This window comes from Canis lupus, chromosome 1 (genome assembly GCF_003254725.2).
Source record: "Canis lupus dingo isolate Sandy chromosome 1, ASM325472v2, whole genome shotgun sequence".
Taxonomy (NCBI): Eukaryota; Metazoa; Chordata; class Mammalia; order Carnivora; family Canidae; genus Canis; species Canis lupus.
Window position 1 is genome coordinate 119,786,293 of NC_064243.1, and position 17,074 is coordinate 119,803,366.

Consider the following 17,074-nt stretch of genomic DNA (forward strand, 5'->3'; position numbering starts at 1 on the left):
TTCTCCCCCTGGTTTTGGTTTACCTCTCAGTTGCAAAATCGTATTTTTCGCGTGTGGATATTTTAAATTTGTACAATTCAAATTTAGCTATCTTTTTCCCCTCTCTAGATCCTGCCCTTGGAATTGGATTTAGGAAAAGCTTCCCCATTACAATTTACGTAGGTGCTACTTTTTAAATTTCACTTAAAATGACAAATCTTTAATTCCTGTAAGATTTGCTTTAATATGTGGCATCAAGCAGGGCACTAATTTTATATTCCAGATGAGTGGCAGATTGTACTTGTATTAGTATCGGTTAGCCATCCTTCCCTCATTGTTATGAAATGCCTTTGCGTTAAAAATAGGTATGTATGCGTATTTGGGTCTTTCTGCACTCTTTATTTTGTGCTTCACTTTTTTTTTTTTTTTTTTAATGTAGGCTCCACACCCAGTATGGAGCCCAGCATGGGGCTTGAACCCTGAGATCAAGACCTGGACTGAGATCAAGAGTTGCATGCTTAACCACTCATTTAAAAAAAAAAATATATATATATAGTTTATTTATTTATTTATTTATTTATTTATTTATTTATTCATGAGAGACAGAGAGAGAGAGGCAGAGACACAGGCAGAGGGAGAAGCAGGCTCCATGCAGGGAGCCCGATGCGGGACTCGATCCCAGGTCTCCAGGATCACGCCCTAGGCCGAAGGCGGTGCTAAACCGCTGAGCCAGCCGGGCTGCCCTGCAATATGTTTTAATATCTGGTTGAACAAATCGCATTTTCCTCTCTTTTCCTTTTTCAATGAAAATATTCCTTGGCTATTTTTTGAAAAAACATATTTATCTAATAAAAAATAAATTTATTATTAAAAAAAATAAAATAAAAAATAAAAAACATATATATACTTTCAAGTAGAATTTGCATTCAGTCTAACAAAACATGAACAAAGCTTTGAAGGAATTTTTTTTTTTTTTGGAGTTGCATTTGGTTGAAAGATTAGATGGGAGAAGACTGACATGTTGACGGTGCAGAGCCTTCCTGCCCGAGAACCAGTGCATCTGCTTCCGTTATTCGTTTGAACTGTTTTATGTCCACCCGTCATTTCCTGTAATATTCTTCATATGGGCATTACACGCCTAGAAAAGAGTAATGTCATCAAGAGCCTTAAAACTGTTTTCTTAGTAATTCCACCTCTAGTGGCCTAAACAACGTGAACACGAGTTTGTGCGTAAAAGATTTCAGCTACAACGTTGAACCTGGAACGGTCCAAACGTTAGAAACACTTAAAATGAACAGTTACAGGGGGTTGGGGGGTGGGGGCAAGAGGGTGGTGGATAAATAACTTCCGAGACACCCACAAGCTGAACTATTAGGCAGCCCTTAAAAAGATACTCCTGGAAATCAGCTCAGCTTGAACGCCGCGTGGAAAATCGCGAGTGAACGTGTTGCACGGACAGTTTTATCTTTTTTTTTTTTTTTTTTTTCCTTTTTTTGGCAGGCATAGCTCTGTACGCCTGGTAGAGAGCGCAGAGGATGAGCCCGGAAAGATGCAGCTCAGAGGATGAGCCCGGAAAGATGCGCTCGATTGTAGGTAGGAGTGGTTACACTCAGCAAGGGGGGTGATGGGGGATGGTGCTTTGAAATTTGAGGCTTCCTCCTGCAGTTTCTGGCCTTCCCGCAGGTTGAGTGTGGGGATGCCCTGGACCTGGGCCCGGCGGGAGGTGGGCCTGCGGGCCGGGCGGTGCCGGGCGGTGCAGTCCCGCGCGCGGCCGGAGGGTGGCAGTGTCCGCTCGCAGACCCGCCGCCCGCGGCCCGCTGACCTTTGCCAGCCTCTGCAGTCTCCCGTTTATCACTGATCACGAGAGTGGAATGAACATATTTACTTGTGTTTTGCTTTCCACTTATAATATCTAGTGGCATGGGAGGGAAATGAAAACAATTGTTCATAGGGGAAATTTATGAGCTTCATCTGGCTGCGAGATTTCCGCAGTTGCCCCTCGCCGCCCAGGGACCCTGCTTGCTGTTCGCATCTCCGGGCCGGGCCCAGGGCGCGCTGCCGTCTGCCCGCGTGGCTCTACAGTGTTCCTCATTCCTGCCGCTGCTTTTTTTTTTTTTTTTTTTTTTGTGGCAGTTGCAGACTTTCTGCAGCCGTCGTCCCCTTCGCCTTGAGCCTGACAAGAGCGTGCGGTCCCCCCCACTTTGGGGCTCTCGCATGAGAGCAGTCCCCCTTTCCCGCTGGACCCCTCACCCCAAGCCTGGATTAGCCAGGGTTCCCGGAGAATCTGGCGATGTCCTAAAATTTCTTACCCTGGATGAGTTGGGGCGGGGCTCTGCTGGCCCCTGGTGAACTCCGGGAGGCCTCCTCAATATCAGGGTTTGGGAGGGGGGCGCCGGGGGGCTCCGGCTGGTGCCTCCTCCTGGGGCCTAGCAGCGTCCTGAGACCTAGTGTCCTATTGTCTCACATTCAGGGTTGGGGGGTTGGTGAGCCTGGGCAGAGGGCTTTGATGGAGATGCCTGCCTCAGGGCGTGTGTGTGTGTGTGCGTGTGTGTGTGTGTGTGCACACGCGTGTGTGATGGCTTCCGTCCCTGTCCAGCCTGGCAGGGAGCAGGGTGTTGGGAGGGGAGCTGCTCACTGTGACCCCTGGGCCCTTGCTGTCTTCAGACCCCTGGGACCTTGGGCTCATGGAACCTGCTCCCGGGAACCTGGAACCAGCTCTGCCTGAAGCCGGCCCCTCGGTGGGAGTGGCCATGTGCTGAGCTGTTCCGTTGCCCCCGTGAAGGGCGCCCTCCCAGGGTGTGCGCGGGGCAGGGAGGTGCCAGAGGCTCCCATGGCAGGGGAGGCTGCAGAGCTGCATGTGAGACGGGGGGGGGGGGGGGGGGGGGGGGGGGCGGGCTGGCTGTGTGAGCGGCCCCAGCGCCGGAAGCGGGGAAGTGGGAGATGCTAAAGCCCCGGGAGCACATGGCCAGGGCGCCTCCGTGCAGGCACCTTACTATCACTTGACGCTCGGCAGCGTGTGGGGCCGGAGCAGGTGCGGTGGGAGCAGGTGCGGTGGGAGGAGTGGTCGGGGGATCACGGATCCCCGCGGCTGTCCTGGTTCCTTCTTGGCTTTCCTTTTTTCTTTTCTTTTCTTTTCTTTCTTTTCTTTTCTTTTCTTTTCTTTTCTTTTCTTTCTTTTCTTTCTTTCTTTTCTTTTCTTTTCCTTTCCTCTTCTTTCTTTCTTTCTTTCTTTCTTTCTTTCTTTCTTTCTTTCTTTCTTTCTTTCCTTTCTTTCTTTCTTTCTTTCTTTCTTTCTTTCTTTCTTTCTTCTTTCTTCTTTCTTTCTTTCTTTCTTTCTTTCTTTCTTTCTTTCTTTCTTTCTTCTTTCTTTCTTTCTTTCTTCTCTTTCTTTCTTCTCTTTCTTTCTTTCTTTCTTTCTTTTTCTTTGTCTTTTTCTTTGTCTTTCTTTCCTTTTCTTTTCTCTTTCTCTTTCTCTTCTCTCTCTCCCTCCCTCTCTCCTTTCCCTCCTTCCTTCTCCCACCCTCTCTTCCTCCCCCCGCCTTCCCCTCTTTCTTGCCCCCTCGCTCCTTCCTTTCTTTCCTTGGCTGGGGCAGGTTTTCCTAAAGTGACTGTGCCCTTGGGATCTCACAAAGACAAAGCGCACAGGGTGCTCGCTCTCTGACGCCAGCGGCCGGCCTAGGGGCCTCGTGGAGCCTCGGCCAGGAACCCCCCCCCCCCCGGCCTCCACACCTGCATTTCCCACGCCCACTGTAGGACCCTGGGGACCACCTCAGCATCACTCAGGGACCAAGTCCTAATTCAGCCAGGGCGGGGTTCCTGAGGACAGGGAGCTGGTGAGCTTTCTGTCTTGGAGTGAATATTTGAAGACCCCGTGTCGTCAGCAGCGAGGTCGCCGGCTTGACATTGGCCCGAAGCCGGTGGTCTGGTTCCATCTCAGTGTCTCTCGCCCACAGGACCCTTCCTCAGCTCATTACAATCCACCGCATTTCCCCAGCAGTCTTACAATCAAATTACTCAAAATTGCACTGCTTTATTGCATATTGCTAAACTCCAAGACAAGCAAATACCCAGATAATGAACAATTATTTATGACAAATTATTACCTTTACATATAAGATTAACAGTTTTTATTAAGTTCAGTAAAGGTGACAACCCCTCCCTGAAAAATAGCACGCGGGGCTCCGGTGGAATGGAGCGGGTGTCGGCCGGGGGTCGGGTGCGGAGGGTGCTGTGTGTGCGCCCACGCTCCTGCTGCGGGTTGCGGAGGGTGCGGTTGCGGGCCGAGGGGAGGCCCCGGCCGGTGGGGCAGGCTGTCCACTCCTCCCACCTCGTGGGCAGCCATTCCCATCCCAAGACCTGGGCAGGTTCCACGGCCTTCCCGCTCTCTTTGTCTCCTTTGACTGTGTGAGGATGAAGGCACTCAAGGACGGGACGTGTCGCACTAATTGCTTTTGCCTTTAAGTTTAAAAATGTGTTTTATTTGAAACCAAACTCAACTTTTGAAATTATTTACGGACTCGCTAACGTATGGGTTGGTGATTTCTCCCCGTCTCTGTGGTTCTTCTTGTGAACAGAAACCTCTCTCAGCTAATTATAACATACAGTATTTCCCCAGCAGTCTTACAATCAAATTATTCAAAATTGCATTTCTTTATTGCATATTGCTAAAACCCAAGACAAGCAAACATCAAGATAATAAACAATTATTTATTGCAAATTATTACCTAATATATAAGATTAACAGCTTGTAACTATTAAGATTAATACATGTGGTAAACTGTATTTATTATACTTATTTTGTAGCAAATATCTTTGTATAAAACATATGTTTATGTATTGCAATTAATGAGAAAAAGTGTAAGATTAACAATTTATGTTGGGTTTTGTTTTTAGATTTATGCACACTGTAAAACTTATTTATTGCACTTATTAAAAGTATTTAATGATGGACTTTTAGATGCTATATTTTTAATGTGCAAATATAAACTAAAGGAGTATTAAATTACAAAATGGAAAATTATAACCGAAGTCAAAGAATCTAACTATTTTCTGCTATAAATCTGCTTTAAAAAGATCATCACTGGAATTACTGAATCTTTAAATAGTGGCCTTTATAGTACATAATGAGTTCCAATGAGTTATCCTTTGAAAGGCTTTTTTCATCATTAAAACTAAACTCAACATCTTGCTCTTAAAGATAAATGTAGCTAACAGCATAAACAGCAGAATCATTTCGTTTTATGACGAGAAGTTGAAGTCACAGTGGTGAAGAGCAGGGTGCCCGGACGGGTCCCCTAGACGTGAGGGAGCAGGCCCGGCTGGCGGGAAAGGCACAGGTGCGACTCACCTGGATGACACTGAGCAGCCTGGGGGCGGAGGGCCAGGTCCTCGGCTTTGCCCCCTGGGCTGGCGTCCCCCGGTGGGGACAGGGGAGGGTGTAGCCAGAGCCATCTCTTTGCTATAGAACTAGAAAATGATGCACCCCAGGGGTGGTGGTATTCAGACTATTAAAATAGAAATGAGCAATTCTTGCTCCGCCAGGGTTCAGAGGCCCTGGCTGCTTTGGTCGGATGGGAAGAGAATTCTAGAAGGCAGTCAGGGCAGAGGAGCTAAAGAAACCCCTTGAGAAAACTCGCATGAGTTTTGAGGGTCCCTAATTTCTATGAACATTGTTTTTTTAAAGAAATGAGTCCTGCAAATGAGCAATTCCTGGGTTTTTTATGGAGAGGAGGGTCTGTAGCCAGGGGCTGCTGGGAAGAGGAAGCGCCAGTCTTGAGCAGCTACGTGTCCCCTGCCGGCCTGTGGCCTGTGGCCTGTGGCTCATACTCCACTCGGGGACATGCACGCTCTCCAGTAACTGGGCGCTGACTCCGGAGTCTGGAGTCTTGTCCCCCGCTGCCCACCCCCGGCTGCCCGTGGCACTGAGGCCGAGGCCCAGGTGAGAGCACGGCTTCCGAGCTGGACGGCACAGACGTCCGAACCACGGTCCTGGGGCAGCTGCTCGGAGAGCTGGGCATGCACCTGCTCCTGCGACCGCCGGGCAAGGATTGGCCGCCCGGGGCCGTGGGGGCTACAGTGCGGCTCAGGACCCTAACCCTTCTTAGGAAGACCAACAGGAAAAGGTGGAAGGACGAGGCAAGCGGAGGCCGGAAGGGAGAAAGGAGCTTTTTTGGTCCTCAGCTACCCAGATTTCTGTTTACTGATGGGAATTTGGGAAATCATCACTGCTAACTCAGAACGTGGGTGCTCAGTTACCGGGCAGCGTGTGTTACCTTATTTCAGATGTTGCGAATGCTCCCAGCCCCCACAATTATTTGATTTGTAGCAGGGGACTCGTATAAACAGTCTTCGAAAAATGCGTAGAGAACATAAAACACAGTTATTTTGGGCCTGCAAGCATCGTGGGTGCTGTTGAGCTCTCCGGTCCCCGGGGCGCCCCAGCCAGCAGTGTCCGGGCCACCGGGCTGAGTACGAGACCCATCCCCTCCTCCAGCAGCGGGGAGGTGGGCAACCCGGTGGGCTTCCGCACCTGCCCTGTCCTCAGACTCCCCGCTTGGGACGAACGCTCCTTTCCTTCTCCTAGGCACGTATTTATTTATCTATTCTTGGACTTTTAAAAATTATTTTTTATGGGAGTGAACTTCACAAACTGTTCTGTCAGTTTCAGGCGTACAGTACAGCGACTCAACAGCTCTGTGCAATACGCGGCGCTCGCCACCCTAAGTGTGCTCTTGATCCCCTTTCTCTGTTCCACACCCCTGGCAACCGTCCATTTGTTCTCTGTATTTAACAGCCTGGGTTTTTTTTTGTGGTTTTTTTTTTTGTGTGTGTGTGTGTTTGTTCATTTGTTTCTTAAATTCCACATAAGCATTAAATCATACAGTGTTTGTCGTTCTCTTGTTTCACTTGGCATTATGTCCCCTAGGTCCATTCACGTCGGTGCGAATGGCAAAGTTTTGCTTTTTTTATGGCTGAGTAATATTCCTTCACACACACACACACACACACACACACACACACACACACACACGCCGTCTTCCTTATCCACTCATCTACTGATGGACACTTGGGCTGCTGCTTCCATATCGTGGCTTTTGCAAATAAAGCTGCAGTAAACGTAGGGGTGAGCATATCTTTTCAAACTAGGGTTTTCATTTTCTTTGGGGAGACGCCCAGTAGTGGAATGATCAGATCTTATGGAGTTTCTATTTTTAATTTTTTGAGGCACCTCCGTTCGGTCTTCCACGGTGACTGCACAAACTGCCTTCCCACCAATGGCGCACGAGAGACCCTTCACCCCCCCCCACATCCTTGCCAACACTTGTTATTTTGTGTCTTTTTGATTTTAGCCATTCTGACAGGTGTAAGGAGAGATCCTATCGTGGTTTTGGTTTGCATTTCCGTGATGATTAGTGATGTTGAGCATCTTTTCACACGGCTGTTTGCCGTTTGTATGGCTTCTTTGGAAAATGTCTATTCAGGTCCTCTGCCCATTTTTAAATGTGTGTGTGTGTGTGTGTGTGTGTGTGTGTGTGCATGTGAGTATGTTTAGTGTTGAGTTGCATAAATAATATAAATTCTTTATATTTTTTGGATATTAGCTCCTTATCAGATATATCATTTGCAAATATATTCTCTCCTTCAGTAGGTTGTTGTTTTTGTTTCCTTGATAGCTTCCTTCACTATGCAAAAGCATTTTTATTTTGGTGTACTCCCAGCCACTTAATTTTGCTTTTGTTTCTCTTGTCTGAGGAGACATATCTAGGAAAATATTTCTAGGATCCATGTCAGAAAAATTACTGCTTACGTTCTCTTTTAGGAATTTTTTTTTTCAGGTCTCGCAATTAGGTCTTTAATCTATTTTGGGTTTATTTTTGTGTGGGGTGTAAGAAAGTGGTCCAATTTCATTCTTTCACATGTGGCCGTCCATTTTTCCCAACATCATTTGTTGAAGAGACTGTCTTTCCCCCCTTGGATATTCTTGCTTCCTTTCGTGTAGATTAATTGACCATAAAAGCATGGGTTGACTTCTGGGCTCTCTACCCTGTTTTGTTGACCCCCGTGTCTGTTTCTGTGCCAGCACCATACTCTTTTGATGACCACAGCTTTGTGATATATCTTGAAATCTGGGCTCGTGATACCCCCAGCTTTGTTCTTTCTCAAGTCTGCTTTGGATATTTGGGGTCTTTTGTCTTTCCGTACACATTTCAGTATTATTCATTCTAGTTGTCTTAGCTATGTATTTATTTATTTTAAAGATTTTATTTATTTATTTGACAGAGAGAGAGTGCGAGGGAGCACACAAGCAGGGGGAGCAGCAGAGGGAGAGGGAGAGGGAGAAGCAGGCTCTCCACTGAGCAAGGAGGCCAATGTGGGGCTCGATCCCAGGATACCAGAATCATGACTTGAGCCAAAGGCAGATGCTTAACTGACTGAACCACCCAGGCGCCCCTCTTAGCTATTTATTTATTAAGCAATCCACTTACTCATTCCATTGTTTTAAAGAACGATTTATTTATTGAGAGAGAGAGAGAGAGAGAACAGGGGGAGGGGCAGAGGGAGAGAGAGAGAATCTCCAGCAGACTCCTTGCTGAGCGTGGAGCCCAGTTCGGGGCTTGATCCTATGACCCCAAGATCATGACCTGAGCCAAAACCAAGAGTTGGACTCTCAACTGACTGAGCCACCCAGGCGCCCCTTATTTCCTCATTTGTTAATGAATTGACTCATTTGTTCATTAATGAATTTATTGGTCAGTTAATTAAGCACTTCCTTCCTTTTATCCTCGATTCAGTGGTGGCTCATTCAGGAGCTTGGTACTTATGGTTGCCTCTTGGGCAAGAGCTCCAGCTGTACCCCAGCCCAGTTTTTAAGGGAGAGGGGCTGGGACAGTTGTTTCTAGGTCTGGGTCATCATAAGGGTTTCACAGTGATGCCCAGTCTTCACTCCCAGAGGCTGCTTCTAGAGGGTGTCCCTGGGACCTTCACTCCAGGTGGTTCCCCTGCAGGAGTCTGGGGCGCCACACTGGGAATCATGGCTCTTGGATGATGCGAGCTTGGGCAGTGAAGGGCTTGGCAACTGAAAACTCATTCTCCTAAGGTAAAACGCTAGACCTTATATTCCTAGGGAGCCCAAGGAACTAAACTTTCTCCTGTGCATCTGAGTTTACCACATTAGAATGTTCAACCTCCCAGTAATAAAAGATGCGGCTGTTCATAGGGAGTGGCCTAATATTAACCCAGTAAATCCTTCAGTGTTTGTTTGCAGATTTGAGGGTATCTAGCCAGAGGCAAGGAACCAGAGTACTGCTGGCTGCAGGTGGGAGTAAAGGGGACTGATTCCAGGAGGGCAAAATCCCTCTCCTTGTGACTGAGGGAGGCTCCTCTAAGAATTTATCTTGAGGACACAGTAATATACCACAAGCGTGTTGCTACAGCATCTTGCATAAAAGAAAGAGACCGAGCACCTATACCCGCCCACCGAGATTAGGTGAAGAAACCATCTTACAGTTACAGTTGGGTGCAAGAGCCAGGCAAGTTTGAACTATGAGAAGCAGAGTTTGAGTGCTTGCTAACATTTGGATTCTTTCCTAGAGGAAGGGCTCATCCGGGCCAGGAGGAGGAGAGGCAGCGTGGAAGAGGGCGAGCCCTACCTCTGAAAATGTTCCCGTCCCCCACCAGGAGCGGTCCTGGTTTCTTCCTGTCCCTCTACTTCACTCCAGCAGAAACCTTACAGCGTGCACACCCCTCAACTCCTAAATTCCACTTTTAGAAATTGCAGGGAATAATCCTAGATGAAAACAAAGAATCATGTACGATGACATCCGTTGCAGCTTTAATTTTGACTTTTCACGATAGAAAACGTAGCAAATGTGCAAAAGGAACATGAGTTCAGAGAAACAGAACCCCGGGTACCTGTTGCCCAGATCCAACTCCCGGGCTCCTTCCTGTGCCCTGGTTTATTGAAGCAAATCCCAGATACCATGTTATTTCACCCATCACTACTTCAGAATGCATCTCTAAAAGATAAGGACTTCTCAAAAAAGCCTAAAGTGTGACACCTTTATCTCACTTTATTACCCGAATTCCTCCATATTGTCAAATATCCAGTCGATGGTCAGTTTCCTCTGCTTGTCTCAGAACCTGACTTCTTCTTTGAAACAATTTCTTTGTTTGAATCAGATAAGGTCCATCCATTGCGATTGGGCGGCATGCCTCACCTTTTCTCACACTTTCTCTCTCTTCCCTTTGGAATTTATTCAAGGAACTGGATGATCCATACTGTTCCCCCTGGACTTGATTTTGCTGGTTGCTCTGTTTTCATGTCACTTAACGTGTTCCTATGTCTCTTGTATATCCTGTGACTTCCTCCCCAGTAGAAATTATAGAATTATATCTATTGCAGATATCTGTGTCTCAAAATACAACTTATGCTCATTTCCACTTTGAAATGATTGGACCTGCCACTAGACCTTATTATTTGATACATAAATGAAGATGCACACATATTATTATGCCACAGGTTTGCTTTCTTTTAATAAAACATTTTGATGACTGTATTTCAATAGTTTATAACATATATATTTTATTAGATTTCATTTTTCTGAGAAGGGGTGCACACTCTCCGACCAGAGGGGCCAATGACCCCAGAAGCTGACATCTTCCAATATTTTAAGCCTGCAAAAATGGTTATGTTCTGTTTTCTCTCACATCTTCTTAATTCATTAGCTGGAATACTTTTATAAGGAGAAGTACCTATCATCAACTATTTGGTCATCTTTATTTTTAGGTATTTAAAAAAATGAAACCTTTTATTTTGAGATAACTATAAATTCACATGCAGTTATAAGAAATCATACAGAGCGATCCCATGAACTCTTTGCCGAGTTTCCCTAATCATACTGTTCTGTAAAACTATGGTGCTCTATCACAATCAGGATATTGACATTGATGTAGGCGACATACAAAGCAGTTCCATCCCCATAAGAACACCGCATGTCATCCTTGTTTTATTTCCTTCTGCTTCCCAACCACTCTTTAATTCCTAGCAACCACTAATCTGTTTCTATACTTGTGTCATTTCAAGAATGTTATATAAATGGAATTATATCTTTGGGGACTGGTTTTTTCACTCAGTGTAATATATACATCTTATATTCATTCCTGGGATTTTGATAGAAATTGCACTAAACCTGTATGTCATTTTGAGGAGAAGTAATCCTTAGCACATTGAGTCTTCTTATCCATGAACATAGTATGTGTCCTTGTTTATTTAGATCTTTTTTTAAAAAAAGATTTTATTTATTTATTCATGAGAGACACAGAGAGAGAGGCAGAGATACAGGCAGAGGGAGAAGCAGGCTCCCTACCAGGAGCCTGATGCAGGACTTGATCCCGGGGTCCTGGGACCACGCCCTGAGCCAAAGGCAGATGCTCAACTGCTGAGCCATCCAGGTGTCCCAAAATAGAGTACACTTATAATTGTTCAGAAAAAAAAAATACTAAGGTATAAACCCTACAAAACATGTGCAAGACATATACAGACAGCTACACACGATGATTAAAGAAATCAAAGATAGGGACACCTGGGTGACTCAGTGGTTGAACATCAGCCTACAGCTCAGGGTGCATGATCCCAGGGTCCTGGGATCAAGTCCCACATCGGGCTCCCCGCAGGGAGCCTGCTACCTCCTCTGCCTGTGTCTCTGCCTCTCTCTATGTGTCTCTTATAAATAAGTAAATAAAAATATTTTTAAAAATGCACTCTATTTTAAACCTTGGTGTTGACGTGTTCACTGGTAGTATATTGAGATACAATTGATTTTTGCATGTTTACCTGGTATCCTGAAAACTTACTGAACTTGCTTTTAGTCCTAGGAAGTTTTAAAAATAGATTTCTAAATAGATAATCATGGCATGGGCAAATGGCAACAATTTCATTTCTTCTCTTCTCACTTGTGTGTCTTTTATTTCCTTTAAAAAAGTATCATACCAGCTAAAACTTCCAGCAACATGTTGAATAAATGTGTTGATGGTGACACCTTGCCTAAACTCAGGGGAAAATCATTTAGTCTTTCACCATTAGGTGCAATGTTAGCTGTAAGTTGTTTGTAGAGGCACTTTATCGAATATTTCTGCATCAATTAATATCATCATATGGTTTTTATATTTTAGTCTGTTACTATGGTGGATTGCATTGGTTGATTTTCTGATATTGAACCAGACTTGCATTGGAGGAACACATGCCATTTGTTAATTGTGTGTAGTATTTTTTTATATATTGCTGAATCCTATTTGTCAATATTTGTGAAGTTTTTTTTTTATCTATATTCATGTAGTTTCCTTTTCTCTTCTCTCCCTTCCTCCTTTTCCCCATCTCTCCCTCCCTCAGTCTCTCTCACCCTCTCTCTTTCCTTCCTTCCCTGGTTCCCTCCACTCCTCCCTTCCTGGCTTCCACAGTCTTTGTCTGGTTTTCATATCAGGATAATACAAGTGTCATAATATGAATTGGGAAGTGTTCTTCTATTTATTTTCTGGGAGAGATTATGTGGAATGGTGTTAATTCTTCTTTAAACATTTGATAGGATTCACCAGTGACACCATCTGGGTCTAGAGATTTCCTTATTGGGAGTTCAAAAATTACAAATTCAAATTTCTTAATCATTATAGGGCTATTCACATTATCTTTTTCATGTTGAGTGAGTTATGGTTATGTATAAAGAATGTAATACCTAGAACAGCCACTGAAAAAGCCATACTAAGAGATACACTAAAAAAAACCCCAGATATCTACTGGTGTCATTACTTCACTAGTTTGAATGAAGCATAGAAACATGATCTCCCTCTAAGTAACATTATCTTCCCCAGTTATAACACCATTTCCCCCAAATATTTTCTCTATGTACATTTAGAATCACATCAAACAGTGTTATAATTTTTGCTTCAACCATCAAACATGATTTGGAAAACTCAAGAGAAGGGAGGCCTATTTATTTTACCTAGATTTTTGCTTATTGAATTCTCTCTTCCTTCTTGATGTTACACATTTTTTTTAGGGTATCCTTTCTTTTAGGGTATCTTATAGCTAAGAACTTACCTTAGCTATTCTTTTAGGGTTGGTTTGCCCTGGACAAATTCTAAGTTTTCCCTCACTGGAGAATGTCTTAATTTCTCCTTAATTACTGGTGGGTATTTTTGCTGGGTATAGAATTCTGGGTAGGCAGTTATTTTCTTTTCAGTACTTGAAGAACATTGTGCCTCTTCTACTGACCTCTGTGGTTTCTGATGGGAAATTACTATTATTCTATTATTCTTATACCCCTATATTAAGATGAGGTTTTTTTTTTCTAGTTGTTTTTAAGATTTTGTTTTATCTTTAGTTTTAAGAAGTTTGATTATGGTGGTTTTTTTGGTTTGTTTGTTTTTGTATATATACTGTTTGGGTAAACTTAGCTCTTTGACTCTGTAGGTTTATGTCTTTTGTCAAATCTTATATCAAATTTCTTCCTGTGAGCACTATCTAGTACCATCCTCTTTCTTCTCTCCTTCCAGGGCTCTGATGAAATGAATGTTGTTAGGCCTTTTGTTATAATCTCACAGGTCTCTGAGGCTCTATTATTTTTTTGAGTATATTTTTTCTCTCTGTTGTTCAGACTGGTTGATGTCATTTGTTCTCTCTTCCAGTTCACTGATTCTTTCCTCTTTCCCCTCCATTCTCCTCTTTGGCTCACTAACTTAGCTTCTTACTTTGGTTATTATGATTTTCAGTTCCAAAATTTCCATTTGGTTCTTCTTTATGCCTTTTTTTTCTTTGTTGAGATTCTTTTTTCCCCCATTCATTTCAAAGTGTGTTTGCAATTGCTCACTGGAGCATTTTTTAAACGACAAGTGCTTTAAAATCTTTGTCAAATAATTATAACACTTCTCTAGTATTGGTGTTGGCATCTGATTGTCTTTTTTATTCACTTTGAGACCTTTGTTTCCTGTGTATGCTGATGATTTTTTAAAATGATACCTGGGAATTTGTGTTTTGAGCCTCTGAATCTTACTTAAAACTTTTGTTTTGGATGGTTTTGTCATCACTTTGGTAGAGGAGTGTGGGCTGCCAACAGTTTTGGCTTTAGATATTTTGCAGCTGTGTTATTTGGTGCACACAGATTTAGGATTATGTCTTTTAGATGGATTAACCCTCTTATTATTATACAATGTCCCTCCCTGTCTCTGGTAATTTCTTTGCTCTGAAGTCTCTTTTATCTGATATAAATATAATTTACCTCAAGGCTTCCCACTTGCTTCTGTTGACACTGGAGGGAGTAGGATCCTTACTACTTTGGGTGTGGGTAAGAGTACTAGCTCCCCATGTAGGCGCCATGACATGGTGATGGGGGTGGTCTTGTTTGTGCTGGATGATGGTGAAAGTCTTGATCTTTAGCTATGCCTACTCTGACTCCCTCAGAGATTGGAGGCATGTTTTGCTGCTTCCAAGTGAGAGGTGAAACTTAGGCTCCTCACGATCTCTACTGACAGTTTGGAGAGACAGCCCTTGCCCCAGTGGGGATATTGGGGTTCCTTGTTATGGCCTCCCGAGAGTGGAAGCCTAGTCTTCCTTTCTGGCCTTTGCTGGTGCGGATGTGGATAGGACCACTTTTTAACCTCCTGTAGTGTTTGGCTGGAGGAGAGCAGTTATTGTCTAAAAGTTTTCTGCCTTACTTGGCTTCCCCTCTCCCTGTCCTTTGGCTAGAGAGATCAGGCTTTCACTGGGAGCTTGTTTTCTGTGACTGTTGTCATTTCCAGATTTCTGGTTTCCTCAGTTCCACATCTAGCACATATGAAACAGAAGGAAAAGCAGAGGAACTGACTGCTATGTCATTTCTTAGATTTTAGGTCTTAGTCAGTCTGCCTTTTTTTTTTTTTTTCTACCTCCTCTGGGACTAGTGAACACCCTCCCTTCCCTGATCACTTTTTCCTGGGGTTTCTTCTATGCTGCTTAGCACATGGCCTTTGGGTCTCATTCATTTATTCATTCATTTCTTCTTTCATCCAACAAAATTGGTTTTGTGCCTACTCCTGTGGATACAGCAGTTAAAGACCTGGAGTTACGGTTAGTGGAAGAGACCAACAATAATCATAGGGTCTGGAAAGACAGTCTCCCCTGAGCTGGCTTTGCATTGTCCTGGTGAAGGAGACTCAGTAGGGTGTGGCCTTGGTCTGGCTTCCCTGCCCAGGATGAGACAGGGCTCCTGCTCATAGCCCTGGTGGGAGGCACCTGAGCACTTGGCTCCTTCAGGATGCACTTGCTCATCTACTGAGCTCCTGCTGCTACAGAGCCTGCGCTGCGATGCAGTATAAGACAGGTGGAGCCAGCTCTTGACAGCTCTAGGCCAGGGTGGGATGAGGCTGTAGGAATAGTCAGTACCTGGAAAGCTCACCCTTGAATGGAGGGTGAGGGTACCAGTGGTGGCAGGGGATGAGGATATGGTTTCGTTTAAAAGGAAGTTTCTGAGCTAGACCTGAGCACTGATTGGAAAAAAACCCTGGTAGAGAGATGAGCAGTGAGCCCAGTTTCTGCTCCCATGAGGTGGAACAGCTGAAACAGCGACCTGGGCGACCCAGGTTCTCACCTGGGCCCCATCCTGGTACTGTCTCTGTCCTCCCCATGGGCATTGTCTTTCTCCTAGCATGATGCTCCATCCGGGTCCCCACCTGGCTTGCTCCCCCCTCTCCCATGGGCACTGCTCTTCTGCCCACGATGCCCGTCCAGGTCCTGCATTGTGTCGGGAAGATGTGGCTCACCCGCGTGGGTTATTATTAGCCTGCAATGAAGTGAAAGGCCCTGAATGGGGGATGCCGAGCTCCTGCCTGACACCGTGGCCGAGGCAAGAAGGGAATGATTCATTATGGCTACAAGGCGTGCTCTAATTTCATATAACGAAATAAATGACAGTCGTATTTTGGGCGCCACCACGCGCAGATAGCATTGTTCCCTGACTGCCTCTCACCCGGGCTGCAAGGAGAATTAGAGCAGCCTTTGTGCAGGGAGATGAGAGACTGGGGGCGCCTGGGGGCTGGCAGGCACCGTGACCCTGGGAGGCTGTGTAAAAGTTGCTGTCTGGTGGCTGGGGTGGCCAGGGAAGGGGCCCCAGGACCCCACCCTCCCACTTAAGGCCCTCCAGCCTGCTGACCCCTCAGCTTCCTGTGTTCCACATATTCCCCTTCCATTCTCACGGCTTCTTCAGACCCTGAATCCCATCTGATTCCCCCTCGAGGTCAGCCGAGCCCTGAGCCCCCGCCTCCAGGAAGCCAGCAACACCAATCCTAGGCTCTTATAGTTCTATGTGAGTGCCTCCCTCCCTCCCTGCAGGCTCTTGGGCTTTCCACCAGCCTCCTGGCCAGGCTGGGCACCCTGCAGCCACATGTAAACAGCTTTAGAGGAGGCTTCTTTGACTGTGACTATGGCTTCAAGTTTAGGCAGTGAGCTTTCCCCTGGTGTCTCCTGGGTGGAGAGTTCTCTCACAGGTTGAGCGCCACAATGCTGTAGCTGTTGGGGTATGAGCCCTCGAGGGCAGGGCTGCTGTAGGGTTTGTGGGGCCTAGGGTCAAATGAAAAAACAGGGCCACTTGTTACAAAATTAGAGCAAAGAATTTCAAGACACAGTAGTAGAGCCTTAAGCCCAGGGCAGGGTCCTTCTGAGTGAGGGAATCTGAGCACTGAGCACGTGGCAGGTGCATGAAGCCGTCCCTATCCAGTGTCAAAGACAAAAGAGCCAAGGTTGGAGCCTGGAGTCCCCCTAGGGACAACATGGGGTCACCCCACCTGCCCTGTAGCCAGGCAGGCTGGCAGGGCCACAGCGGAGGACACTGGACCAGCTGGATGCAAGCACGTTGGCAGGTTCTGGAAGCGGCTACAGAATTGGGTTTCCCCAACACGCTTCATTTATGCTCTGGACCCCAAGATAAAAATAATAGAGGACTAGGATAACATTCAAGGGCAATTTCATCCTTGGGCGTCTAACCAGGGAAGGAAGCCTTGGGATCACTGGACCAAGGAATTCATATTCCTGCAATATTTGCACACAAAATGGTCTCATGTTTAAAAATGC

General features: G+C 45.5%; 1 long non-coding RNA gene across 1 annotated transcript in view; it reads left to right on the plus strand.

Annotated features, from left to right (window-relative positions):
- The window catches only part of LOC112645595 (uncharacterized), a 57,855-nt gene that overhangs the window by 13,518 nt on the left and 27,263 nt on the right, over positions 1-17,074 (plus strand). Inside the window, exon 2 of the long non-coding RNA XR_003127139.3 lies at positions 1,480-1,572. This is a non-coding gene — a long non-coding RNA (uncharacterized LOC112645595). The remainder of the gene's footprint in view (positions 1-1,479; positions 1,573-17,074) is intronic.